Here is a 27,625-nt window from a genome sequence, read left to right as displayed (position 1 = left end):
AGCTTCCATAGGTTCAATTATCCTCTCAAAGGAGATACAGATCTACTTATCCCAATTCAGTCTCTCTTCTAAGACCCAATAAAACATCAAGTCCCTACTGGACATTTCAAACTGGATGTCCTACATACATCTCAAAATGTCCAAAACAGAATTCATCTTTTCCCCAAAATCCTCTTCTGAACTTCTACTATTATTGGCTATCATTCACTAGTGTTACTCAATTTCTAGAAAAACTGAAAGATTTTTAACATGCTTTCACAACAGGGAAAAAACCAAGAGATTTTTGTTGTTCAATCATGTCTGATTCTTTTGTGACCCCTGTAAAGTTTTCTTGGTAGACACTGGAGTGTGTCATTTTCTTTTCCAGCTCATTTTGATGAGGAAACAGACAAATAGGGTTAAGTGAATATATCTGGTTCAATGTCTCTCACATATATTCTCCCCTTTTCTCTAGTCACACAAGATACTAAACTAGTTCAGGCTCTCATTGCCTAAATAATTATATTAGCACTCTAAATGGTTCCCTAGCCTCAACTTTCATTCTCTCCACAACACAAAATGATTTTCCTAAAGCATGGATCACCTTTTTTTGGCTCTCTCTTATCTCCAATATCAAATATAAAGTCCTTTGACATTTCAAATTCTTCATACCTACATATATACAGGTAAAATACAAGATGAAATTTTTTTGCTGATAGGGATTGGTAGAAAAGGAATGGAGAAAAAAGGTTTGAAAAGAGTCAAAGGGGATGATTAAAAGAAATGCTATACAGTAATGTAGTCCATAAAGAAATTATATCATAGACAATTATAACAGATCAAGTTAGCATATAGAAGATTATGTTCAATTTTTGCTTTTAAAATGTTCAATGACATGGAACTCACCAATTGCCCAGACAACCCATTTCTGTTTTGGATAATTCTAATCATTTGAAAGTTTAGTTTAAATTTGCTTCACTATAGCTTTGATCTTTAGCTTAGAATTGAACTTCTGAGGCCAAGCAGAACTGATCTTGAGGCTTGTCATCCTTTTTTCTTTGCTCTCTCTAAATTCTATGCAGCTCATCAATATCCTTTCTAAAATGTGGGTACTCTGACCAGAGCAGGATATAACAAAACAATCACTTCTGCAGTCCTGTATACTATGCTTTCCACTATGCCAAATTTTACATTACTTTTCATGGCTCTCATACTATACTACTGACTCAATAACAGTGCAGTCCACTATAACTTCCAGATCTTTTCCAGATAAAGCAGTAACTAGTCAACTTCCATTGTGAAATTGATTCTTTTAAAATCAGTTGTCTTTCATTTATCTATATTAAAATTAATTTTCTTAATTTCAGACCAGAGTTTTTAGCCTGTCAAGACACTTAATTCCATTCTTTCATATATATCATGTTATACATTGTAAATATACTACACATGCACATATACAATGTTATATATTATAGTAACATTTTTAGCTCTGAAAGACCTAGAAAAAAAAAATTCATATGGAAGAACAAAAGGTTGAGAATTTCAAGGGAATTAATGAAAAAAAAAAAAAAAATCAAATGAAGGTGGCCTAGCTGTACCTGATCTAAAACTATATTACAAAGCAACAGTCACCAAAACCATTTGGTATTGGCTAAGAAATAGATTAGTTGATCAGTGGAATAGGTTAGATTCAAAGGACAAGATAGTGAATAAAAATAGCAATCTAGTGTTTGACAAACCCAAAGATCCCAACTTTTGGGATAAGAATTCATTATTTGACAAAAACTGCTGGGAAAACTGGAAATTAGTATAGCAGAAACTAGGCATGGACCCACACTTAACACCACATACTAAGATAAGATCAAAATGGGTCCATGAATTAGCCATAAAGAACGAGATCATAAATAAATTAGAAGAACATAGTTTACCTCTCAGACTTGTGGAGGAGGAAGGAATTTGTGACTAAAGGAGAACTAGAGATCATTATTGAACACAAAATAGAAAAATTTGATTACATCAAATTAAAAAGCTTTTGTACAAACAAAACTAATGCAAACAAGATTAGAAGAGAAGTAATAAATTGGGAAAACATTTTCACAGTTAAAGGTTCTGATAAAGGCCTCATCTCCAAAATGTATAGAGAATTGACTCTCATTTATAAATCAAGCCATTCTCCAAATGATAAATGGTCAAAGGATATGAACAGGCAATTTTCTTTTTTTTTTTTTTAATTTAGAATATTTTTCCCCACAGTATATATGCATGAGTAATTTTTTTATATTATCCCTTTATTCAGTTTTCCAAATTATCCTCCCCTCCCTTCACTCCCTCCCCCCATGACAGGCAATCTCATACATTTTACATGTGTTACAATATAACCCAGATACAATATATATACACTTCAACAACAATACTGTATGAGGATGTACTGTGATGGATGTTGACATCTCAGGCATTTTAGGGATAGGTATCTCTCATCTGCAACTTGTCTAACTTGGACATTTTCATATGGTTCCTTATCCTCACTCAACTGGTCAAAAGCCTAAGGAAATATTCACTGCACACCTGAGCGTGGATACTACTAGGACTACATTCAGTTATCCCTCTTACACACTGTGACTTTCCCTATCTTGGTTTCAATATATCATGGACCAGTCAAAGAAATTAAATGGGACTTTATGGAGTTTTGCAGTAGTCACAAAGAACTCTCAAAGGCCAGCAGATGACACAAAAAAAGTTTAGAAACTCAGAAATGTATAAAATATGTATATATTATAGTTCAGCTCAACATAAATTTTCTCTTTTAATGCAATAATTCAGACTTCTTCTCTGGTAAGAGAGGGACAAAAAAAATTTATGTGGATCTTCCAGATTGTCCATAATACGAAAGGGATAATTATAAGTTTTTATAATAAACAAAAAAGTAGGCATATAATAAGCACATTATCAAGTTCCACTTCTTTTGCAACTTACCAGGCAGAAGAAAATATACTACCCTAAAATGTGAGTGTAAAAAGTGTAAAACGAAAATAAAATGTTTCCGATTTTCTCATGACCATTAATAAATTTAATCAAAAAAAAATTGTCTAGGGACAAAGCCAAGATAGCAGAATAGAGACAGTACTCAATTGAGGTCTCCCTACTGCATTTACTTCCAAACAATTTTAAAATAAAACCTCAAATTGAATTCTGGATTGGCAGAGCCCAACAAAATGTCAGAATAAGACACCCTTCCTGCCCAAGATAACTAAGGCTAGAAATAAAGACCTTGACATAGTGTTCACATGGATGAAGCACCCACATGTAGAATGTTCAAGACAATGAAGGGGTAGGTGGTCAGAGATTACAAGATCCTATGTACTAGCACTGCACACAGGAACAGATATAATTTGGCAACTCATTTCCTGTAAAGGGCTGAAAATCTGAGTCCAAGCACTTGAGGCTAATTACCAATTGGACAATACTCTATTATAAACATATGCTTGGAGGATGACCCTGCCCAATTATTCTGTGCAGATTTGATCTATGGGTGTAGACAGAGAAGTATGAGAGAGTTGAGAGGGTGGAGTAGGACTAGGGGGATCATTCTTTGGCGGTGGAGAGAAAGGAGGTGTGGAGATTCCTATATCTAATCCCCTGACAAGGACCCAAAAGACCTTGCTAATCCTGACTCCTGCTGATTCTAAGATATCCAGGGTACTAATGTGGTCATTACAATTTCCTATACCCACTTTTGAGCTATAGTTGAAGGGAGGAAAAGAACACTTTCAATTAGTAGGGAGCAGAAACCCTGAGAGGCAGTATCACTTCTAGTACCAAGAGATCAAATAATCTGGAGAATGGCATCAATTCCAGTGTCAAGGAAGAAAGGTATCAGAAGAAAATATCGGGCCTAAGGTCCAAAGTAAAAACCAGGAGAACAGTAACCAATTTTTTTTTTTTTTTTTTGGAAACACCAAATATCTTCCAAACCCCAGAACTAACTCTAAAAACAACACAGCAAAAAAAAAAGTCTGAAACATTAGACAGTCACCCAGCCCCAGCCTCCTAGCAAGAACAGAGCACAGTACTGACATAAAGTTCCAAATTAATAAATATGGTGGAAAAATGGGGAAACAACAATAGAATCTAACCATAGATATTATAGTGACAAAGAAGATCAAGAAACTCTGAAGATAATGAAATCAAAAACAGCTACAAGCAAAGTTCCCTCTCCCTTTCCCCCTTCCCCAAGATGAATTTGTCAAAAACAGCTTAATGGCACAGCTGGGGATTATATATATATATATATAAATATGTGTGTGTGTGCGCGCGTGCGTGCGCATGCAGCTATAGATATAAATATATAGTGCAGGGCCTGGAGTTAGGAAGATTCATCTCTCCGATTTTCAAACTCAGTCTCAGTTATTTATTAGCTGTGTGACCATGGGCAAATCACTTAACAAACTGCCACTGGCTAAGAAAAAGAGTGGTGGATTAATAGAATAAATCAGGCACATAACACATGGTAGTAAATGATCATAACAATTTAGTGTTAGATAAACCCAAAGATGCAAGCTTTAGGGGTAAAAACTCACCATTTGATAAAAATTGCTGGGAAAAATGGAAAGCAGTTTGTCAGAAATTAGACTCAGACCAACATTTCACACCATATGCCAAGAGAAGGTCAAAAATGAATAAATGATTCTGACATGAGTGATATCCTAAATAAAATGGGGACCCTGGGATATGTACCTGTCAGATCTATGCATAGGAGATTTTATAACAAGAAAAAGAAAAAAAAATCATAGAAAGTAAAAATAGTTTTTGTTACATGAAATTAAAAAGTTTGTGCACAAATAAAACTAATGCAAACAAAATAAGAAGGAAAACAGGAAATGGCAGGAAAACTTTTTACAGCAAGTTTTCTGATAAAGACTTCATTTCTCAAATGTATTGAAAACTAAACTAAGTTGACAAGAGCCAGTCCTCATTTGATAAATGGGTATGAATAGGCAATTTTCAGATGAAGAAATAAAAGGTATCAATAATCACATTCAACAATGCCCCAAATCACTAATAATTCGAAAAATGCAAATTAAAATAACATCGTACCTTGTTAGATTGTGACAGATGACAGAAAAGAAAAATGTGAGAGGGGATGTGGGAAAATTCTAACACTGTGAACTAATCCAGCCATTCTAAAGAGCAATTTGGCCCTAAGTCCAAAAGACTATAAAATTGTGCCTTCATTTTGTCTACCAATACCACTGTCTGTATCCCAAAGAGATTAAAGGAGAAGATGACTTATGTGTACAAAACTATTTTTAGCAGCTCTTCTTGAGTTGGCAAATGATTGGAAATTGAGGGGATGCCCATCAATCGAGGAATCTCTAAATAAGCTGTGTTATATGACTAATGGAATATTACTATGCAATTAAAAAAAATGATAAACAGGATGGTTTTAGAAAAATCTGGGAAGATTTCTAATTTCATGAAAAGTGAAGTAAGCAAAACCAAGAGAACATTCTACACAGTGATAATAATTTGATAAAGATGATCAACTTAGAAAGACTTGGCTAGTCTGATCAAGACAAAGATTTAATAATAAGCCAATTCCAAAAGATCCATGATAAAAAATGACACCATGCCATTTTTCCCTCCATAGAGAGAACTGATGAATTCTGGATACAAATTGAAGCATGCTCCCCCCCCCATTCTATATTTTCCTTTTTTTTTTTTTTTTTAAACAACATAGCTAATGTTTTGTACATGTACAATAGTGCTTGCCTTTAAAATTCAAAGTTTTAAAAACGGTTAAATTTTTTTTCATGTAATTGCAAAATATGTACAATATTATTTTATTTTTTCAATTACATATAAAGATAGTTTTTAACATTTATTTTTGTAAGCTTTTGAGTTCCAAAGTGTTTTTCTCCTTCTTTCCCTACCAAGCAATCTTATGTTTAAACATATTTCTATATTAGATATATTGTAAAAGAAAACTCAGAACAGAACCAGCTACACCCAGAGAAAGAACACTGGGAAATGAGTATGGACCACAACATAGCATTTCTACTCTTTTTTGTTTGCATTTTTGTTTTTTCTTCTCAGGTTATTTTTACCTTCTTTCTAAATCTGATTTTTCTTGCGCAGCAAGATAACTGCATAAATATGTATACAAAAAATGTATTTAATATATACTTTAACATATTTAACATGTATGGGACTACCTGCCATCTAGGGGAAGGGGTGAAGGAAATGAGGGGAAATGTTGAAAAAATGTTTTTGCAAGTGTCAATGGTGAAAAACTACCCATGTATATATTTTGTATATAAAAAGCTATAATAAAAAAAAAATGTAACGTATAAAAAAAGAAAAAGAAAAAAGAAAATTCAGAACAAAAGGAAAAAAAAAACCCAAGAAAGGAAAAACAAACAAGTGAAAATAGTATGCTGCAATTGACATACATTTTTCATGATTCTTTCTGGATGTGAATGACATTTTCCATCCCAAATTTATTAAAGTTGTCTTGGATCAATGTATTACTGAGATGATCATAGATGATCATCATATAATCTTGCTGTTACTATATACAATGTTTTCTGAATTCTACTCACTTTATTCAACATTAATTCATGTCTTTCCTGCTTCTCTGAAATCAGCTTGCTTGTCATTTCTTATATGAATGTATACTATTGTTATATACCATAAACTTATTTGGCCATTCTCCAAATATGGGCATCTACTCAATTTCCAACTCCTTAATTGCAAAATATTTAACCAAGTAAAAAAAACTTTAAAAAGGACTATTTTTTGCAGCATTTCTAGCTAGTGAATCAGAAATTTTCATATCCTAATGCCCAGTGCACTGTCTTATCCATAGTAGGTAACTTCAAAATGTGCATTTGACTCAATTTGAGTTCAAATTCACAAAAAAATAAGAAACTAATATGATGGTGGTGGTGGGAGAGGGTTTCCTGGAACTTCAGGTACAGGAATTCCTTCCACCAAAGCACCTTACAGTAGATATAAGACTAAGATAAATCTTAGGAAGTTTTCTGAGATATATATAAAGAGGTAAAGTAATTTTTTTAGGGTCATATAATGTCAGAGGAGAATTTAAATCTGAGTCTTAATGATTAACTCTAGCACTCTGATTATTTAAATAATTTTCCCTCTCAACTTTAATATTCCATCAATATTATCTTAATATTCTTTTATTATGGGCAAAAAATCAGGACTGTCACATTACAGAAGCAAAAAGTAAAATGGGAAGTCCCATTTAAAAGAATTATAGACAATATAAAATATTTGAGAGTCTACCTGCCAAGACAAACCCAGGACTTACATGAATACAATTACAAAACACTTCACACAAAGTCATATCTCAACAATTGGAAGAACATCAATTGCTCATGGGTAGGACAAACTAATATTGATAAAGATGATAATTCTACCTAAATTAATATACTTATTCAGTGTCATATCAATCACACTGCCAAAAAATTGTTTTATAGAGCTAGAAGAAATAATAAAATTAGTATGGAAGAGCAAAAGGTCAAGAATATCAAAGAAATTTTTTTTTTTAATGCAAAGGAAGGTGGCCTAGCTATACCAGACCTAAAACTATATATTATAAAGTGACAGCCATCAAAACCATTTGATACAGACTAAGAAATAAAGTGCTACATCAGTGGAATAGGTTATGTACAGACAATTTTCAGGTGAAAAAATTAAAGCCATCTATAATCATATTTTTTAAAAAACATTAAAATACTATTGATTAGAGAAATGCAAATAAAAGCAACTCTTTCATACCACCTCACACCTATCAGATAGGCTAAGATGACAGGAAAAGATAATAAACTTAGGAGAGGATGCAGGGAAACTGTGACACTAATAATACACTGTGAACTGATCCAGCTATTCTGGAGAACAATTTGGAGCCATGCCCAAAGGGCTATAAATTGTGCATACATTCTGATCCAGCATACATAATAAAAAAGAGAAAAGGACCCACAAGGGCAAAATGTTTGTAGTACCTCTTTTTGTAGTGGCAAGGAAATGGAAATTGAGTGGAAGCCCATCAACTGAGGCACAGCTGATGCACAGTCCATCGTAACTGATCTGTCATCTCCAAATATAAAATTCCATCTCCTAGCTTAGCCTTATTCCTGGAATGTTCTTCCTTACCTCTGCTTCTTAGAATCCTTCCCCTTTAGGACTTAGATCAAGTATCTTCTTCAAAAGGCCTTTCCATGGAGCAATTAGGTGGCAAAGTGGATAGAGCACCAGCCCTTAAATCAGGAGGACCTAAATTCAAATCTGGCCTCAAATTATCTAACTAGCTGTGTGATCCTGGTGCAAATCACTTAATCCCATTGCTTCCCCTCAAAATGCAAAAAAAAAAAAAAAAAAAAAAAAAAAAAAAAAAGCCTTTCCTGATTGCTCTAAATTTTTTGTTTCAATCCCCAACTGACATTCCTTACCACACCATACATATATTTGCCTTCTCCCATCACCACATATTTATTTTGTACTTGTTCTGTATGTACTACTCTGTGAATATGCTGAAAAGATCTAAAATTTTTTTTAATTTTGTCATGTGATATAATAACATAGCAGAACATCTGACACATATTGGTATTTAATAAATATTTGCTAATAGGTTCAGTTTTGCTTAACTTGTTGATTATAAAAGAGGACTTGATAGTGGCAAGGACATTGGGAAATATAATTGGTATAAGATACAAATAATTTAAATTTATTATTTTAAACTAAACTTAACTTTAGTCAAAAATAAAAACCTGCATCATCCAAATATATAACACTACAAATCTAATATCAGTTATTTTCCAATAAATAAGTGACTAAAAGATATTAACCTCTCAAAAGAAATACAAATAAAGACAATAAGTGTTCAGATACCATAATCATTAGAAATTAAACATAAATCTTCTAAGATCAGCTAGACTACCAAGAAATTACAATTTTAAAAAATTTTGATTAATATTTTCAAGGAAGTTATCAAGAAAAATTGCCTAAAGTTTTAGAAGGCAAAGTAAAAAGAGGAAAAATGGGAATAACACATATCCAAATGGGCATAAAAATCTTCTAAATTCAAAAAGAAATGAGGGCAAGAGTATAAGAGTGGAAGAGATGATAAAAGAAAAGGACCCTTAATTGATTCAGACCAGTTCCAATTGTTCAGTAATGAAGAGAGCCATCTATACCAAGAGAGAGGACTGTGGGAACTGTGTATGGACCACAACATAGCATTTTCACTCTTTCTGCTGTTTACTTGCATTTTTTTTTCCCCTTTTCAGGTTTTTTTTTGTTTGTTTTTTTTAAGATCCGATTTTTCTTGTACAGCAAGGTAACTATATGAATATGTATACATATATTGGATTTAACATATATTTTAACATGTTTTGGAATATCTGCCATCTAGGGGAGGGACTGGAGGGAAGGAGGGGAAAATTTGGAACAGAAGGTTTTGCAAGGATCAGTGTTGAAAAATTACCCATGCATATGTTTTGCAAATAATATATAAGCTATAATAAAATAAATAAATTAAAACAAAATAAAATAAATTAGTAGCTTCATTAAAAAAAAAAAAGAAAGAAAGAAAGGACTCTTAAAGGAATGGTTAAAGAATAACAGGGCAAGGAGTGAAGACAAGGTAAACAGAGTGAAAAGGATGGTGAGGATAAGTAGGAAGGAGGAAAAAACACTGGTAATTATAATGGCTTAGAATATGAAGGCAATGAATTTATCCATAAAATAGAAACTGATAGCAGATTAAAAATTTGAACTCGACAATATGTTGCTTTCAGAAACACTATAAAAATAAGCTATACACAAAGATAAAGAGCAGAAGTAGAATTTATTATGTAAAAATAACAGGGATAGTAATCAGTCTCAAAGTTAAAGCTAAAAGTTTTAATTAAAAAGAGAAAATCTGGGAAAAAATACTATGTATCAGCTATTATTATTCTATATTGTTTTAGACCATTTAAAATAACTAGATAGTATAAAATACCTGAAAATATTCCTGTCAAGACACAGGAACTATATGAACAAAAAATGTTTACACAAATAAAATCTCATCAAAATAAGTTAGTAGTAATTATTGTTTATGGATGAGTAAAACCAATATAATAAAAAAATGACAAACTTATCTAAGCAATATTCAACGCCATTCCAATTAAATTACTGAAAAATTATGAGTTAAATAACATAAATATATATAACATATGTAAATATGTATTATATGTAACATAATATATAATAACAAATAATAAAGATTATTGGAGTTAAATAATAACAAAGTTCATCTGGAAGAACAAAGGTCAGAAACTTCAAAGAAACCAGGGGAAAAAAGATGTAAAGAAAACAGATTCACCTGTATCAAACTTATTACTATGTTATAAAGTGAGAGCAAAGTTCAAGTATAAAATGGACAATTTTGATTATTTTAAATTAAAATATTCTTGTATAAGTAAATCCTATATAGCTAAGAAAAGGAGGAATGCAAAAAAATTGGAAGAAAACATTTATGGACAATAAAATAGGATTCTATGATTGGATGTGTGGCATAGAAAATAATGAGCCAGAATAATGAGCCAGTTGGTTTAGAAAACATGGAAAGACTTAAGACTTATGAAAAAAAAGATGCTAGATACCATTAGAGAAACAGATGACAAGGGGAAATAAGCATAACATGGTTGTACATATCTATGTATACACATAATATATCTGCACTTAATAGCGGCCTTCTTTAGGGAGAGAGAAAGGAAAGGAAAAAAAAAATAAAGTAAAAAATGTACAGAAGATAACCAAAAAAAACTTATAAGAAAGCAAAAAAAAAAAAAAAAAGCTGGGTGGCTTTGAAAACAATATGTAGTATTTATTATATTATTAAGTGTTCTTGAAATGGAGATTTGTATTTATGTTGAATCCTCATGTTCTGCTGAGTAAATGGCAATGTTTTTTTTTTCTCATTTTGTATTTAAGTTTAAAATAAAATTTAAAATTTTCCAAAAAAATAAATTAAACATGAAACTATGAGATAAAAATAGTAAAGGGCAATAAAATTCAGTGCTGGTACAATACTATTCTGGGAAAACAGATATGCTATTATTACATTGCCAGCACAGCTGTGAATTGGTTCAGTCTTTTTGGAAAGCTATATGGAATTATAAGATAAGAACTATAAAACTTCACACCCTTTGATCCAATGATCCCACACTAGCAATCTTGCCTGAAAATGCTCTTGACAGAATCCAAAGAAACAAAAAAAAAAAATCTGTAAAAAATCTGTTTGTAACAGCAACCTGTATGTCTAGTAACTGAAAAATAGCTAATGTGATACATAAATGAAACTAAACATGAATGTTCCACAAGAAAATACACTATTAGAAGATCCTATAAATGGGCATGCAGCAAACAAAATCTACTCTTCATTCCTATTATATTGACAATTTTAGGAGAGAAAATAAATGGATATAGATTCCATCTATTTCAATTCAACAAACATAACACCTAGATTCTAGCAATACAAACACATGAAAGGGAAGGACACTAGCAACTGGGAGGGAATGAGGATAGGCATCCTGTGGCAAAGCTCTAAGGGAAGTCAAGAGATAAAAAGTCAGAAGTGATGACACAATGTATTACTGCCAAAAACCTGTGCCATGAGCCATTACAGCCTGTGCAAAAGTTTATGGAGAAAATGGAATGTCATACTGTTTGGGGAAAGAACAAAGCAGGCTAGTTTGACTGGGCCACAAAATGAACAATGGAAATGAGATATAAATTATATTGAAAAAGTAGGCTATATCCAGATTATGACCAGTTTTAAACACTACTCTGTCCTTTAGATTGGAGGCAAGATGAAAACTGGGAGATAAAATGGTTTAAATTGTGCTTCAGAAATATGAATTTGTCACTCTATGTGGACACTGTCATCCGGCCTTCTTGCTAGTTCTACACACATCTGTTTCTACACAGTTTCTCCCATGCCTGGAATGCAATCCCTCCTCAATTTATCCTCTAAAGAATCTCCTGCATTATGTGATGATCAACTATGATAGACTTAGTTTTTTTCAGCAATACAGTAATCTGAGACAATTCCAATAGACCTGGGATTAAAAAAAAAAAAAAAGTCACCCACATAAAGAGCCTAATATTTTCTCCTTTTTTTCTCATGTTTTTTTCAAAAATTTTATTCTGATTTTTCTTTCACAACATAACTAATGTGGAAATACATTTGAAATAACTGTACATATATAACCTGTATCAGATTGTTTTGCTGTCTTAGGGAATGAGGAGGAAAAGAGAAAACAATTTGGAAATCAAAATCTTTCAAAAATGAATGTTGATATTTAACTTATATTGGATTACTTGCTATCTAAGGGAAGGGGGAAGGAAAAAAATTTGTAACAGTTTTGCAGGGGTAAATGCTAAAAACTATCTTTGCATGTATTTTGAAAAATAATCTACATAAAATCTCATAGAGATGGTATAACTGAGTTATGACTTAAAGAAGTGTATACACAGCTCCTAGGAGACAGTGGACACATATCTGAAGGTTGTTCCAACATCAACCAAAACAAGAAAAAAAGTTTATTAATTAGTAGTAATACTAATAACAATAGTTTCCAGAAATTCCTTGATAATCTAGAATAGGAGTTGGCAAACTATGCCTTGCCCTCCGTCTGTTTCTGTATGGCCCCACAACTAAGAATGGTTTTTCTCTTTTTAAATAAAACTTTTTACTTAAGAAAAAAAAAAATCTCCTAGATGGCAAAAACGTATTATGGGCCAAAATGAAGGCTATGGTTTGTCAACTCCCAACCTAGAATATTGGGTTAAATTTTATAAGACAAAAATCAGTAGTAAAAAACTTCAAGCCATTTCTATATCATGCATTCTTCTCACCTCATTCCTCTCTTATCAAAACTATGGGTTCAATTCTTGCAGCTAAGCTTAGGGCTCATCTTACCTGGAATCACATCACTTCCAGACCATTTCCAAACCAAGAAGAAAACCCCACCCCAACCCCAAATTCCAACATCTTAATTTCCTTTCATGTGTTTTTTTCCTCTTAAAAGGAAAACTTTTGGGCAGGACATGTTTTGCTTATTTGCGTTTAACTCTCTAGAGCTTAGCACTAGTACATAGTAAGCATTTAATAAATTATTTAATTGAAAAATATTACATTTTATTTTGTTGTTCAGTTATTTCAGTTGTATCTGACCTTCCTGATCTCATTTAAGGTCTTCCTGAAAAAGACACCAGAGTGGTTTACCATAAAAATGACAATAAAGTCAGATTTTATATTTGGATTCAAAAGACTTCATAAATATAAAAAGGAGAGGGGATATCTAGAAAAAAAAAAATTGGTGGGGCAACTAGGTGACACAGTGGATAGAGCATGTGGATAGACTTCATGGATAGACTCCATGAAGTCAGGAGAACTTGAGTTCAAAAGTGACCTCAGACACTTAACACTTCCTAGCTCTGTGACCCTAGGCAAGTCACTTAATCCCAATTGTGAAAGAAAGAGGGAGGGAGGGAGGGAGGGAGGGAGGGAGGGAGGAAGGGAGGAAGGGAGGAAGGGAGGAAGGGAGGAAGGGAGGAAGGGAGGAAGGGAGGAAGGGAGGAAGGGAGGAAGGGAGGAAGGGAGGAAGGGAGGAAGGGAGGAAGGGAGGAAGGGAGGAAGGGAGGAAGGGAGGGAGGAAGGAAGGAAGGAAGGAAGGAAGGAAGGAAGGAAGGAAGGAAGGAAGGAAGGAAGGAAGGAAGGAAGGAAGGAAGGAAGGAAGGAAGGAAGGAAGGAAGGGAAAGAAAGGGAAAGAAAGGAAAAGAAAGGAAAAGAAAGGAAAAGAAAAGAAAAGAAAAGAAAAGAAAAGAAAAGAAAAGAAAAGAAAAGAAAAGAAAAGAAAAGAAAAGAAAAGAAAAGAAAAGAAAAGAAAAGGAAAGAAAAGGATAGGGCAAAGTGCCAAGGGAGAGGGGAAAGTGAACTATAAGCTCAATGGTACTCTGAAAATCATATCACTATTTCTTCAGTTATGTCCAACTCTTTGTGACCCTTTTTGGGGAAGGAGAGTTCTTGGCAAAGGAATTAAGAGTGGTTTGTCATTTTATTCTCCAGTTCATTTTACAGACTATAAACTGAGGCAAACAGGGTACAGGATTTGAACTTAAGATTCTCTGAAGCCAGGGTCAGTGATCTACATATTGTGTTGCCTAATTAAGATGCGTAGTAAAGTAAAAGGAGACTGATAAGCTTACAGTACTCTGCACTCATCAGACCACATCTAAAGAACTGTATTTTTAAAAAGATAATTAAGAAGCAAACAGAGGAAGGCAACCAGCATAGTGAAAAACTTCAAGATCAAGACACAACAGGATTAACAGAAGAGGAACATTTAAGTGAACAAATTTTTCCTCAAAACTCTGAAGAGATGTCACACTCTGGCTGACTTTAGAAGACAGACAGAAACAACGTACAGAAGTTTCACAGGCTTGATTTAAGAAATTTCTTAACTTTTTTTTTCCCTTTGGCCCACATCTATAATTTAATCAGTGAAGGGAAATTCTAGTGGGGGGGGGGGGAAACCAATAACAAAAAAATTCCTAACACCTCTGCCCCCACCAAAAAAAGACAAAAAGGGATTTATGAAGTCCTATATACTACAATATGATACAAGCACAAAAGTAAAACTGCTGGTCCTAAAGTCTACATTTACATCAACTGAGGAACAGCTGAGCAAACTGTAATATAAAAATATACTGGAAGATGAAAAAAGTAGTTTCAGAGAAACCCGAGATTTACAAGACACAATAAAGAATAAAATGAATAAAACCAAAACAATACACAATTTATACAATAACAATATCGTAAAGACAACTTTAAAACACTGATCAATGTAATGACCAACTTAGGTTCCAGAAAACAGCTAAGTATACTATCCGTCCACTGACAACAGATGGACTCAAGATGCAAAATGAGAAATATTGTTTTGGATATGGCCAATGTGGGAATGTTTTTGTTTTTTTCCCCTTGACAGAAGGAGGATGGAGGAAGGTAAAAATAAAAATAAATAAATAAATAAATTTTTGTTAGCTAAAAATTAAATTTCAAAAATTAAATCATTTTAAAAAGAAGTTTTTTATAACAAGGGAGGGCAACACACATATACAGAAAGTTATGGAGTAAAGAGAAACCCAAGCAGCTGTAAGGATCAGGAAAGAGCTCATACAAAAGGTAGTGGTCCAGATGAGTCCTAAAGGAGGAAACAATGCATCACAGCATGTAGAATATAGCCTGTGCAACAGTACTGGGATAGGAGATGAGGTGTCACTATGACAAACAACAAACCAGTTTGGCTAAAAAATTGGCAACTTGGTTTTAGAGAATTGCCTAGGGGCACTGAGTGAGTAAGTAACTTGTCCAAGGCAAAAGAGCCAGCTGGACCCAGATCTTCCAGATTCTGATAGCATTCTATGCACTATAACATGGCTGCCTTTGTTATCCAAAAGTGGAATGGGCAGCCTCAATTAGCAAGGTTGGAGAGATATATGTATGTTATGGAGCAGAATTTTTTGTTCAGATGCCTCTTACTTTACTTCCAATTCTGAGATTCTTCAAACAATTGGCATTAAAAGAACTGGGATTCAGCAGGCAGAGAAGAATAGAAGAGGAACAGGATTAATTATGCTAACATAATCAAAAAAAGTTAAAGTATAAAGTATTTCCAGGAAACAAAGGTCAGTTTTGCTAGAGAATAGAATGCATAAAGTAGCAGGATAGTGCCACATCGACTAGATTCTTGAATACCACACATAAATCTAAACAATAATGTAAAAGCAGTGTTTATAATATGTATCTGGCCATTTTCTATAAGTTACTTGGTTTGTGAAATCTCTCAGGTTTAGCAGCAAAGAGCAACTTGTAATGTATGCAGTTATATTTTTCAACAGTGCTTTTCAGCAGATGAGACTAGTCATCATACAATGATTAGACTCAGCCGCAAGACCTCATATGGAAAATAGGAAGAAGTTATGAGAAGCACTTGGCACAAACAATTAAGATTTCTGAGAATCCAATTACAGACAACACAATAACAAAGCAAATCTAGCATTTATTTTGTATTTTAAAAATACTTTCCTCACAATCATCTTATAAGGTGCAAATATTCTTTCCATTTTACTGATGAGGAAATAGATTCAGAGAACAATTAGTACTAGCACTAAGATAGGAATCCAAGTCCTCCTATTGTATATTCAGCATCCTTTCCCTTATACCTCCTCTTTGCCCCTCAAAAGGTTTTACCCTGACTGAATACGGATCTTGACATAGTATTTAACTTTTTTATTGTTGTTTGCTTTTTTTCTTTCTCATTTTCTTTCTTTTTTGATCTGATTTTTTTTATGCAGCATGATAAATGCGGGAATATGTTTAGAAGAACTGTACTTGTTTAACCTAAATTGGATTACTTGCTGTCTAGGGGAGGAGGGATGCAGGGAAGGTAGAAAAATTTGGAACACAAAGTTTTGCAAGGGTGAAATGTTGAAAACTATCTTAGCAGGTATTTGGAAAATAAAAAGCTAACATTTAAGAAAAAAAAATGAAAGCAGGATAAAAATCAATAAAACCTAAGCACCTTAAAAAAAAAAAAAAAAAAAAAAGTTTGACCCTGTCCAAGAATCCTTTAATATTTATGTTGCTCAAGTAAATGTGCCTCTTTTCTATATCAAGGGGAAAAAAGATAAAGTTGGCAATACAGTTATGAAACTAGAGGGGAGGTGGTCTAAATGTTTTTAGAAAAGTGGGAGACCAAATCATGTATGTGATCTCGGGACTATAGCTTAAACACAGATGTCTTGAAAAGTGTGGCTTATAAGACATGTAGTCAATATGAATAGAGAGGGGGTACAGAGTGGTAGTGAGAAGACTACTTTATTTATCTATTTTAACTTTTTAACATGTGGAATTAACTTGTTTTTATGACTTTTTTTTTTTCCGTCCAAGAATTATCTAAAGTTAAGGATTATTAAATCAGAAATGAAGAAAGACTAATACGATGTGAGATTCTGGTATAGTGGTTAGTGAAAATGACAAATCACAGAATCAAGATTAGATATGGAAACAAATAAAAACAAAGTAAGGGAGATATACTTGAGAGAATGGAAAGGGATTTAAGGGATGCCAGGTTAAAAGAAAAAGATAAGTTTAGTGTGACAAGTCTATGAATAGAATATTATAACCAAGAAGAATTTTGATGTTTAAAATCATGGAGCTAGTAGAATTGAGATGGCGAAAGCTATATTATTGGTGTGAGGGGAAAAAAAAAAAAAAAAATCAACGGAAAAGGAGGTGTTTACAATAAATTTCTCTATCCACTCCAATCAATCTTCCACACAGGTTCCAAATTTATATTCCTAAAGGGCAAACCTGATTGCTAATTTTCTCACTAAAGAAGTTTCAGTGGCTCCCTCACACCCTCACAGAATAAAGAACAAAATACAGACAGCCTTTCACAAAGATTTCAGCCTCTCTCTCCAGCCTGATTTACATTATTACTCTTTCCAGCCCCATTCCCAACTAACATCCCCAAGTATGACTACAAAAGACTGGAATTAAAAGGACATAGAATCAGATATTAAAATCACTAAAGAAATTTACAAGTGGAAATTAATTCAATAAACATTTTATTAAGTAGTTACTCTTAAGAGAGAGAGAACTTTGTTAAGCACTTGTTTGTTAAGTACAAGCATACATAATTTAAGACCTCTACTTTCAGGAAGTATATTGTCTAGTAGCAACTATAAGAACAAACCAAGTGCATTAAAGAAGCACAGAACAAGAAGGGGAATTTCCTGGAGGGAGTTAACAAAATGTTAACTCCAAAAAGTTGGGCTTTAAAAAATGTGTGGGGTAAAAACTGTTATGAACTACTCAGGAGTCAATTAAGAATAGGAAAATTTGTTAAAATGGACTTGAAAGGAAAGATTGTAAATACAACTAGTTGCCTCTTCCAGTATATTCCAGTATATGCTCTGCTTCCTCTTCCCTCTGAGAGAACCAGAACCCGAGCCTTACATTGGAACTCAATCCCTGTCATCCCATCACATCTACAACACGTTAAAATTACCCATGACATAGAAAAAAAAATTTCTATTATTACCAACTTCTAAAAGACTACAACTGTTAGTGCCTTCACATACTAACTACCTTGTATTTATTTTGCATACATTTATTTTTGTGCAGCTCTTTAAGAGTTGGGACTATTTTTGTTTCTTTTCTGTCTTTGGCAATCAAATAACAAGTTTTTATTAGCTATACTAAACTAGATAGGGAGAGGGGGGAATAAACCACACATGTACATATACATACATATAAGGAAAGAGAGAGAGAGAGAGAGAGAGAGAGAGAGAGAGAGAGAGAGAGAGATCAATCTCCATAGCATACGACTTTTAATAAATAATTGTTGTGGACTGATAAAAGTATTCATGAAAGGAAGTTCTTTTCTGTTTTCATCCTTTGCCTAGTTTAAATTAAGTCACAATACTAGACTGAATAAAATATTTGGATTTTAACCCTAGTTTCACCATTAACCAACTCTGTTACCTAAGACAAATCAAGTTTTTTGTGCCTCCATTTTCGCTTTTGATAAAACAAGATACTTTTTATTGATACATTCAATTGACATCTTATTTCCCAATTATCATTCCTCAAAATAGTACCTTTCCATAAAAAAAGTTATGCAAAGGAGGTTATTTCAAATAATAGTATGTCACTTTTTCATTTTGTAATCTATAGCATTTTTGTTTAAAAAAAACTCTAATCTTAAAAATTGTTTTTTATGAAGATAAAAAATATTATAGCACTTTCAAAACATTTAAAGAACATAAATATTTATAAAGTGGAATATAGCCTAAATAATCACTGCCCTTTGAAAAAGAATCACATTCTATATGAATGCCTTGTCCAAAACAGGGGTCTTGTTTCAAATCCCCTTTAAGTAACCAAGGCCTAACAAACTTATGTCCAAAACATCTTTACCATTCAATGTTTTCCTTCCAATTGTAGGAGTCTTAATCATTTTTAGACTGGATGATAAGGTCCTAGTTGGCCTCCCTTGCCTTCTGTCTCTCCCCTTTCCAAACTATCCTTCATACACTTGCCAAACTGATTGAGATCTTTTCTGACCACACTCTATTCTCCAAAAGTCTTTGTTCCATATACTGCATCTAAGGATAAATACATAAATATACAATTTGAGAGCTGGAAGAGACTTCAGGTGATCCATCTACATCCTCTACATAACAAGGAATTCCCACTAGTCAAGTAGTCACTCATCTTTTGTCTAAAAATCGCCCACTCCACTTGATATAGCTCACTCTATCTCCTCAGACTGATATATAATGTACCCCACAACCTGGCTTCCATTTAACTTGCTAACTTTATTTCATATTATGTCCAAACACACATACCCTATTCCAGTCAAAATTAATTCCTACCTCTTTCCCACTTCTCTGACTGCATATATTGTTCACAACCCCATCCCTGCCACCACCACCAAAGACTAGCCCCTCTCTCCTTTTCTTCTTGAAATTAATTAGTATTTACTTATACAGTAAAATGATTTGAACAGTAAAATTTGAGCTCTTTGAGGGTAGGGATTAGTCTATTCCTTGAACTATGTGCTAAATAAATGTTTGCTGAATTGAAACTGACTAAAAAAAAAAAAAAATCAGTAAAAGATAAGTGCAAAGGGAAGATCATCAGGCTGCATTTGTATTTCTTCAACATAAAATTAACAGCTTCAAATCGGCATTGTTTAAATGAAATCTTAATAGGCATTTCTGAAAAAGAAAAACATCTAAATGTAAAAGCTGAAAGTGTATCTAAATATGCAAAGTTTTTAAAAATGTGATAAAACAAAATAATTCATATCAAATTTTCATAACATTCTCAGAAGATTATAATATACAAATTCTTAGCTTTTAGCTTTCTATTGTTTTAAGATCTCAAAAGTTACCATTTTAATTTGCCCCTAGAAAAGTATAGGCTTCTCCCTTAAAAAATGTAGAACTAAAACATATTTTAAATGTTTTAATCAGCAAGAATTTAGTAATCATCTGCAGAGAGAATAAGTTTTAACACATCAATGAGATAAAAGGAGTTAAATTTGTCAACTTAGCATAACTGATTCCATTTTGTTTCAGGTCTCCTTTTTGTGATTCTACCATTTTGAGTAAATTGTTTTGAATGATCTGGTTGTTTTTCAGCAATTGGGTAAGTACCTGTGTTTTGTGATGCAGAAAACATGCACATATTCTTAAACCATAGTTAAGCATACTTAGAATCTCCAATAAGACTGGCCACCAGTGAAAAATATTTAAAAACAACTTTATCAGTAGTTCATGAAGTAAATACCAATCAAATTACATGGTAAACTTATAGCTAAAAATACAAAAAAAATCCTACCTGAAACCTAAATCATCAACTCATTCTTAGGAGTGACTTACACTTGTATTGTCCATATAAAAGACTTAAGTATTCTATTTTCATTGAGAGTAGTAAAGACAGACTAACATCTTTTTATTTTTGAAAATGACCTGTATTATTTAAGATTAAGAAATGTGCTAAATTGCACTAAATATACTTTAAAATTTAAGTATTCCATTTTTATACCTCACATCACTAAATTATCTAATGACCTGTGAAATTTTGAAACAAGCAACAAAAATATTGTTTTAAAAAAACTCAAATTCTAATTTTTCTAGCTGGCTATTCCCACTACCTAGACTTACTACAGTAAGCTCATTCAACATATAAGAAAAATTAAGTCTAAATGATAACAAAATGAACTATTTGATTAGGAATAAAAGGATTATTAGTCACTAGTACTAAATAGCTAAGTGTTTTTCATGGCTTGATTTCTTACAGTACATATTAGAAAAATTATCTCCTCACAATTTAGAAGCAAAACAATGAAGTTAAGTGCTTTTTATGAATACCAGCATTTTTTCAAGAAATTCTGACTTAGATGACAGACTATGATTGTGTAACCTTTTTTTAAAGGTGTACTTCTTTACTTCAGCACTTATTTTTAAATTGCATTCACTGAATGGAAACTAAGTGGATGCCCAACCAATAGGGAATGGTTGAATAAGTTATGGTATATGAATGTAATAGAATATTATTGCTCTATAAGAAAGGATCAACAGGATGATTTCCAAAATTGAATCTGGTTGATTCCTCAAAGAGACTCAAATGAACTGATGCTAAATGAAGTGAGCAGAACTATAAGAACATTGTACACTGCAATAAGATTATGTGATGATCAACTGTGATGGACTTGGTTCTTTTCAACAATAAGTTGATTTGGACCAATTCCAATAGACTTATGATGGAAAAGAGCCATCTACATCTTATAAAGGACTTATACAGGAATGTGGATCACAACAAAGTATTTTCACTTTTGTTGTTTGCTTGTTTGTTTTTTCTCTTTTTTTTTAAATCTGATTTTTCTTGTACTGCATAATAAATGTGGAAATATATTTAGAAGAATTGCATATATTTAACTTATATTGGATTACTTGCTGTCTAGAGGAGGGGGGGCAGTAGAGAGGGAGGGAGAAAAATATAAACACAAGGTTTTGCAAGGGTAAATGCTGAAAACGATCTTTGAATGTATAAAAGAAAGCAACCGATATTGGATTATATCTGGTGGAACCTTTGAAATGACTAAATGAAAAGATTAAAAAGTTGAATCAAAAGAACTCAGCAACATATTTACAAAAATAAAAAAAGTGACTTTAGAAAAAATTGCATTCACTGAACAACATTACATTACAAATACATTAAATTAACACTTTACTAATTAAATTAAGGATCTAGAAGGTTATTTAGGTAAGTAAAAGTTATTTCCATTTTTTTTCCATGTAAGATGTCCAAATAAAATAGTTTTCTTATCTTAACATAAACCTTTTTATCATCTCAAAGTCCTAGCTAAATATAGTAAACATTGTCATAGCTTTTATAAAATGTTTATATAAAGTTATACAAACTTTTTCAGGCTCAATCAAGAGTCATTGAAGTTGTTTACCTATCTTTTTAACACAATGCATAAAAGAATTAAATCCAGAACATTTTCTATTTGAAATTAACATTTAACTGAAGGCAGAAATTGTGTTTTGTCTCTTTTTGTAACCCTAGTATTTACCACAGTGCTTGGTATATTAATGTTCGGTATGAGACAACTAAGAGGATAGAGCTTCCCTGGTGCTGTGTTTTAGACACTTATTATTAGCTGTTTGATCCTAGCAAGTGACTTTACTTGGATTGAGAGAGAGAACAGGAATGTGCTATAGTGACTGACAAGAAATCAAGCAACTTTACAGTAACGAACAACTGCACATTTATGGTTTTTAATGGTTGACTGCTTGATCTCTTTAAAAATGCAGTATGTAATTAACAGCATATGCTATTTTTCTTTCCAGGCCTTCAAAACCGTATGGACAGACAAAACAACCAAAGTTAATGGAAAGACTGAGATATATATACTTCTGATGAGGAACACAGAATGACTGCTAATATAATTTTATGATCTAATGTCTTTCATATGCATTATCCCATTTATTATCATTATTACAATAGCATTACTATTACAAGCACAACTCAAAGTCAAATCATGTCACACAGGCCAAGAGGACCTGCATCCATATCCTATTTCAGCCTCAGTTTCCTCATCTGTAAAATAGAGATAAAATAGCCCTTATCTCACAAAGTTGCTGTGAGAATCAAACGAGATTTCATATGTAACACTAACAGAGACCATCCAGCCCAGTCCACATAATTTTAGCAGCTAGTAATATAAATAGCTAAAATGTGTGTGTGCATATATATATGCACACACACATCTATATATGGCCTACGGCATGTACAAGGCATTATGCTAAGCACTTTATAGTTATTAGTCCATTTGACCTTCAGTAGTCATAAATGTAAGTTTAAATGACTGAAGAGTAATATGGGGGCAGCTAGATGATTAGGTAGATAGAGCACCAGAGCTCTGGAGTGAAGAGAACCTGAGCTCAAATCTTGCTTTACACACTTATTAGCTATGTGATCCTGGGCTTAACCCTCAACCCTAAGTGCCTTCCCCACCCCACCCTCCAAAAAAGTAATTTACTCAAGGTCAAACACCTAGAGTCTGATTTGAACTTAGGTTTTCCTCACTCCAAGACCTGCAAAGTATCTTGCGGAGATTGATAAAATTTATTTTAAGTACTGGAAAAGGTATTTTATCTAGTTCTAGATCATTAATTCCTCATTTACATCCATTTCTGAAGATTCATTATCTCCTTAAGATGTCCTCCAGCTTATGAAATGTCTATCTCCGGAATCTGACTTCTCTCTACTTACAACCAACCATAAGGACCCTCATTTTAGGCTTTCAACATCTCTCACAGTCCTAAATTATTACAAGAGCCTCCTGATGGATATCCTGCACCCATTCTGTCCACTCTAATCAATCCTCCACACAGGTTTCAAATTTATATTCCTAAAGGGCAAATCTGATAGTTAATTCTCCCACTCAAAGTGACCATCCCACAGAATATAGCACAAAATATAAATACCACAGATTTTCACAATAACTTCAGGCTACTTTTCCAGCCTGATTTTACATTACTCTCCCCTGCTCCATCACCCAGCCGCATTTGCTGTTTTCCAGAAACAGCATCGGAACAGAACAGAAACCCCATTCCATTAGATTTTCTTTGTATCCTATGTTTACTCATCTGTAAACAAGTTACATCTCCTAATGGAACATATATTGGGGAAGAAGAGATGTGTTTCCGTTTACGTTGTATCTCAATACAACTCCCAGACACAAAGTAGGTACTTAAAAATACTTAAGGATTTATTTATGACAGCATACTTGCATTTTTATAACTAAAGTCAAACCATCAATGTTCCACACTCACACACAGCCATGTTTTGAACTCAATTTCAAAGTTGAAATTCTATACAAACCACAGTAAGACCCTAGAATATTGGACAAACTACTCAACAGCAAAGGGAATGGAATATAAGATTCATTTTTAAAAATTCTATGCCTTGCCTATTTCTTTCCTTTTAAAAGAACTTATAATTAACTGATTTCTATTGTTAGTAAATGAAGCAGCCCTTTAACATATTAGAAATAGAAAAAACTTAAACTCTTCTAATCAAAGACCTCTCCTAAATTGGAATTTATATAGCACTTTATTTAAGATTGGTAAAGTACTTTAGCAGTATCAGTTCATTTTACTCTCACCACCCCAGAAAGCAGACACTATTATTAGTCCCATTTTACAGATAAGGAAACTGAGGCACAGAAAAGTGATTTGCCAGTCACAGTGTCGTAAGCCACAAGTGAATTTGGACCTTTCTGACTCCATGTCTGGGGAACTATCCACTTGATTAACTAGTGGCCCAGTAAGGGTCAAAGCTCCAGCAAAGTTAATAGGTTGAAACCTTTTAATAGGTTGAAGCACTTCTAACATCTCACTGCTGGCTTTGCTTGAAACAAATTAAATTAGCAATAATAATTTAGATTTGCATAAAAAGCATTAAGAATTCTAGAAGCTGTGAAAATATTTCCATTTTATAGAGGAGAAGAGTGGGACTGAGGTCACAGGTCCATTTCACTTTGCAGCCTAAGACCTAATAAACATTTCACATAGTTTATAACCTAAGAAAGCTTGCTTAATAAAGTTTCATTGACATCAGTATAGTTCAAAGACACCAATACCCAAACCTGTCGTTTGCTTCGGAGGCAAAATTTAATAGGTTAATAAATTTTGGAATAATTACATGTACAATTAACATTATTCAAAAGGAGAATATTATTAAACCCTGGAATAGGTACACCTACAATGTACATCATACTACTTGTTTTTCTACAGTAACCTTTCAAAATCAAAACATCAAGGGGGCATACATCATCCCAGAACACATAGAAAAGATGTACACGTGCATATACACACAAATGGTACTACTGTTCAGTTATCAATCACCTTCATGGCTGCCTGAAAAGCAAATTTCATTCACTAAATATCAGACTAGACCTACTACGTTCAAGGTACTGTTGCTAGGAGCCAGAAATACAAAGCCTAAAGTCTCCACTCAACCCACACTTCCACATACTACTACACTTGGTGACGACCAAGCACCACCAACTTAGTTCTCTTAAATGTTAAGGCTGATAAGAGTATTAAGGAGGACTTTTTCTTCCTTCCCCCACAATCATTATTCTTTTAGATCAGGATTAGGCACAAGAAAACTTGTAGAATTCAAAGTCCATCCTGCAATCCCTGATTGAGCTAAGACTTCTAAAGCAATGGAGGTAAATAAAACCCAAGTGTCCAAAAGCCAAGCAGAAGCAAAGACTACGGTCAGGTGAAGGAGGGGCTCACCCCCGACTTTTACAGGCGAAGTACCCCTCAAATTAACTTTCTCAGAGGAGAGGACATTGGGAGCGGGTTCCCACTTTTCCTCCGGTAGGACCGAGGAGTGGCAGGGGCAGGCGGGGGAGTCACCGAGACCCGAGCTGGGGGCAGTGGGGGCAGGAAGAGGTAGTCCCCTGCCTAAATAGATCCCAGCGGAGGGACAACTTGCAGCTTGGGAACAATCGCCCAGAGGGACAAAGGCTGGAAGCCCCGAGCGCTGGGTTTTTCCTGATGCTGCTAGGTCCGGCCCGGATAACAGCAGGGTCAAGGAGGAGACAGGGGCCTGGAGAGAGGGAAAGAGTCGGGACCCCCTTAACCCACCCACCCCCGCGGGCCGCCGGATCGCGCCTCGCGCACCCGCCCTCCGGTAACCTGTTGAGGGAGCTCTCCTAAAGACACACACCCCCCCGGCCCCGCCTCTTACCTCCCGCCACCTCCCCCCAAAGGCCGCCGACTCCGACACGGCGCAAGTTTGGGCGACCCTTAAGATACCGAATTCAGAACTAGAAACTACCGACCCCTTCACCGCGTCTCCGCCTCCTCCGCCGGCGCTGACCGAAGAACGCCAGCCTACTCCCGTCGCTCGCCGTCGCAGCCGCCAGGAACTCCACCCTAAGACCGCGCGAGACCAACCCCCCCCTCCACGCCCGCCTCCCGACGTCCTGCAGGGCGCGCGCACGCACGCGCGCCACCAGAGCCCGGGCGGAGCGCGAGCGCACATTCCTCAGTTCCCCAGCCCTTTCCTAGGAGCTCGCGCTAACTCTCCGGGATGCGGCTGCGTAGCGGCGATGTCGCTAGGGGGCGGCGGTGGGAGGAGCGGGACGGGGGTGGGGGAAGTTGAGGAATCTTGGCTCCTGATAGGACTCCCATGGACTGCAAGAAGTAGTGCCCGCTATTGGCCCGTTTTTTAATTAGGAGGGGCGGGGAGGGAGTGAACAGGTAGCGCTCCCTCTCTTCTTATTCTGTCCGGAAACTGCCACATGTGATTGGAGGCGCTGGAAATGCGTCAAAGACCACCTTCTACCCAATGATTGTGCTCCTCCGGGAACAGTGGAGAAACAAAATAAAGAAGTGCGGGACTGCTGGAGGGTACCCTTTCTTCCTCTCCTTCACTGGAATTCCTCCTTCATCAGCATTCCCGCCCGTTAGGGCCGCAGCCCGGGAGCCCCTGAATGCTGAGGCCGAGGTGCTCTGCACTCCGTGGAGACGAACCCGGGAAGGCAGCTCCGGGGCCGCCCACGTTCCGGGGACTTCCCTTTAATCGAATGCCAAAACTACTGGTATTAGCTTTCCCGTTTTTCTTTATCATTCATTCTCTGCCATTTTGTTTTTAATAATCAAGATATTTATAGAGCGCTTTGCAAATATTATCTAATCCTCCCAGCAATCTCGGTGCTGTTATTATCTCCATTTTACAGGTGACGGAACAAAAAAGAGAGGTTAAGCGCAGCTGTTCAGTTTCCGGGGCGAGATTTAATAGGCTAATGTTTAAAACGCTTATTGGCTGTTTCTTGACACCAAATCTTAACATTTTTCTGAGAGGGACCGATCTTGCCCTGATAATGACAATAAGAGCCGCTAACATTTTAAGATTTTGAAAAGCTGTTTACGACTTATCTCATCAGATTCACACATTGGAAAGTAGTCCTTATTATCCTCATTTACAGGAAACTGAGGCTAAAACAAGTTAACTGGCTGGCGAGGGTCAGAGAGCTTCTAATGAAGCAGGATTCATTATTTATTTCTCCTCTGAAATCAAACCCATCTTTCATTGATATAAGTTACAGCTCCGTGGTTAAAATCATCAAGCAAATCAACGAAGCAAGAGCGTCTGCATCAGTACTGAGTGGTCATTGGTAACCATCGATGGATACGGTTATAGTCTATACCTACGTTTTTATATATGTTACTAATATACATATAATATAGATGCTGTAGATGTATATCATTTATGGCATATATGTATTTTTTCATCGATTTTATACATACACCGGGCGTCCTAAGTCTTAGTGCAGTATTAAAGGATTAAGATTGCACAAAGACATTTGAAACAACATACATAAATACTACATGTGCTAAGTTTTTAACTTGCCACGATCCTTTCTTAAAATGTATTTTGTTTTTTGGTCCAGAGTTGCTTACACTGCTGTGG

The 27,625-nt window shown here is 34.6% G+C and overlaps 1 protein-coding gene across 1 annotated transcript in view; it reads right to left on the bottom strand.

Moving 5' to 3' along the window:
- The window catches only part of PALS1 (protein associated with LIN7 1, MAGUK p55 family member), a 113,061-nt gene extending 86,927 nt beyond the window's left edge, over positions 1-26,134 (bottom strand). Inside the window, exon 1 of the mRNA XM_074290429.1 lies at positions 25,992-26,134. The gene's annotated coding sequence lies outside the window, so the exon portion shown is untranslated. The remainder of the gene's footprint in view (positions 1-25,991) is intronic.
- Positions 26,135-27,625: the final 1,491 nt, after the last annotated feature.

The sequence above is a fragment of the Sminthopsis crassicaudata genome, chromosome 2 (assembly GCF_048593235.1).
Source record: "Sminthopsis crassicaudata isolate SCR6 chromosome 2, ASM4859323v1, whole genome shotgun sequence".
NCBI classification, from domain to species: Eukaryota; Metazoa; Chordata; class Mammalia; order Dasyuromorphia; family Dasyuridae; genus Sminthopsis; species Sminthopsis crassicaudata.
This window is presented reverse-complemented; position numbering and strand designations above follow the sequence as displayed.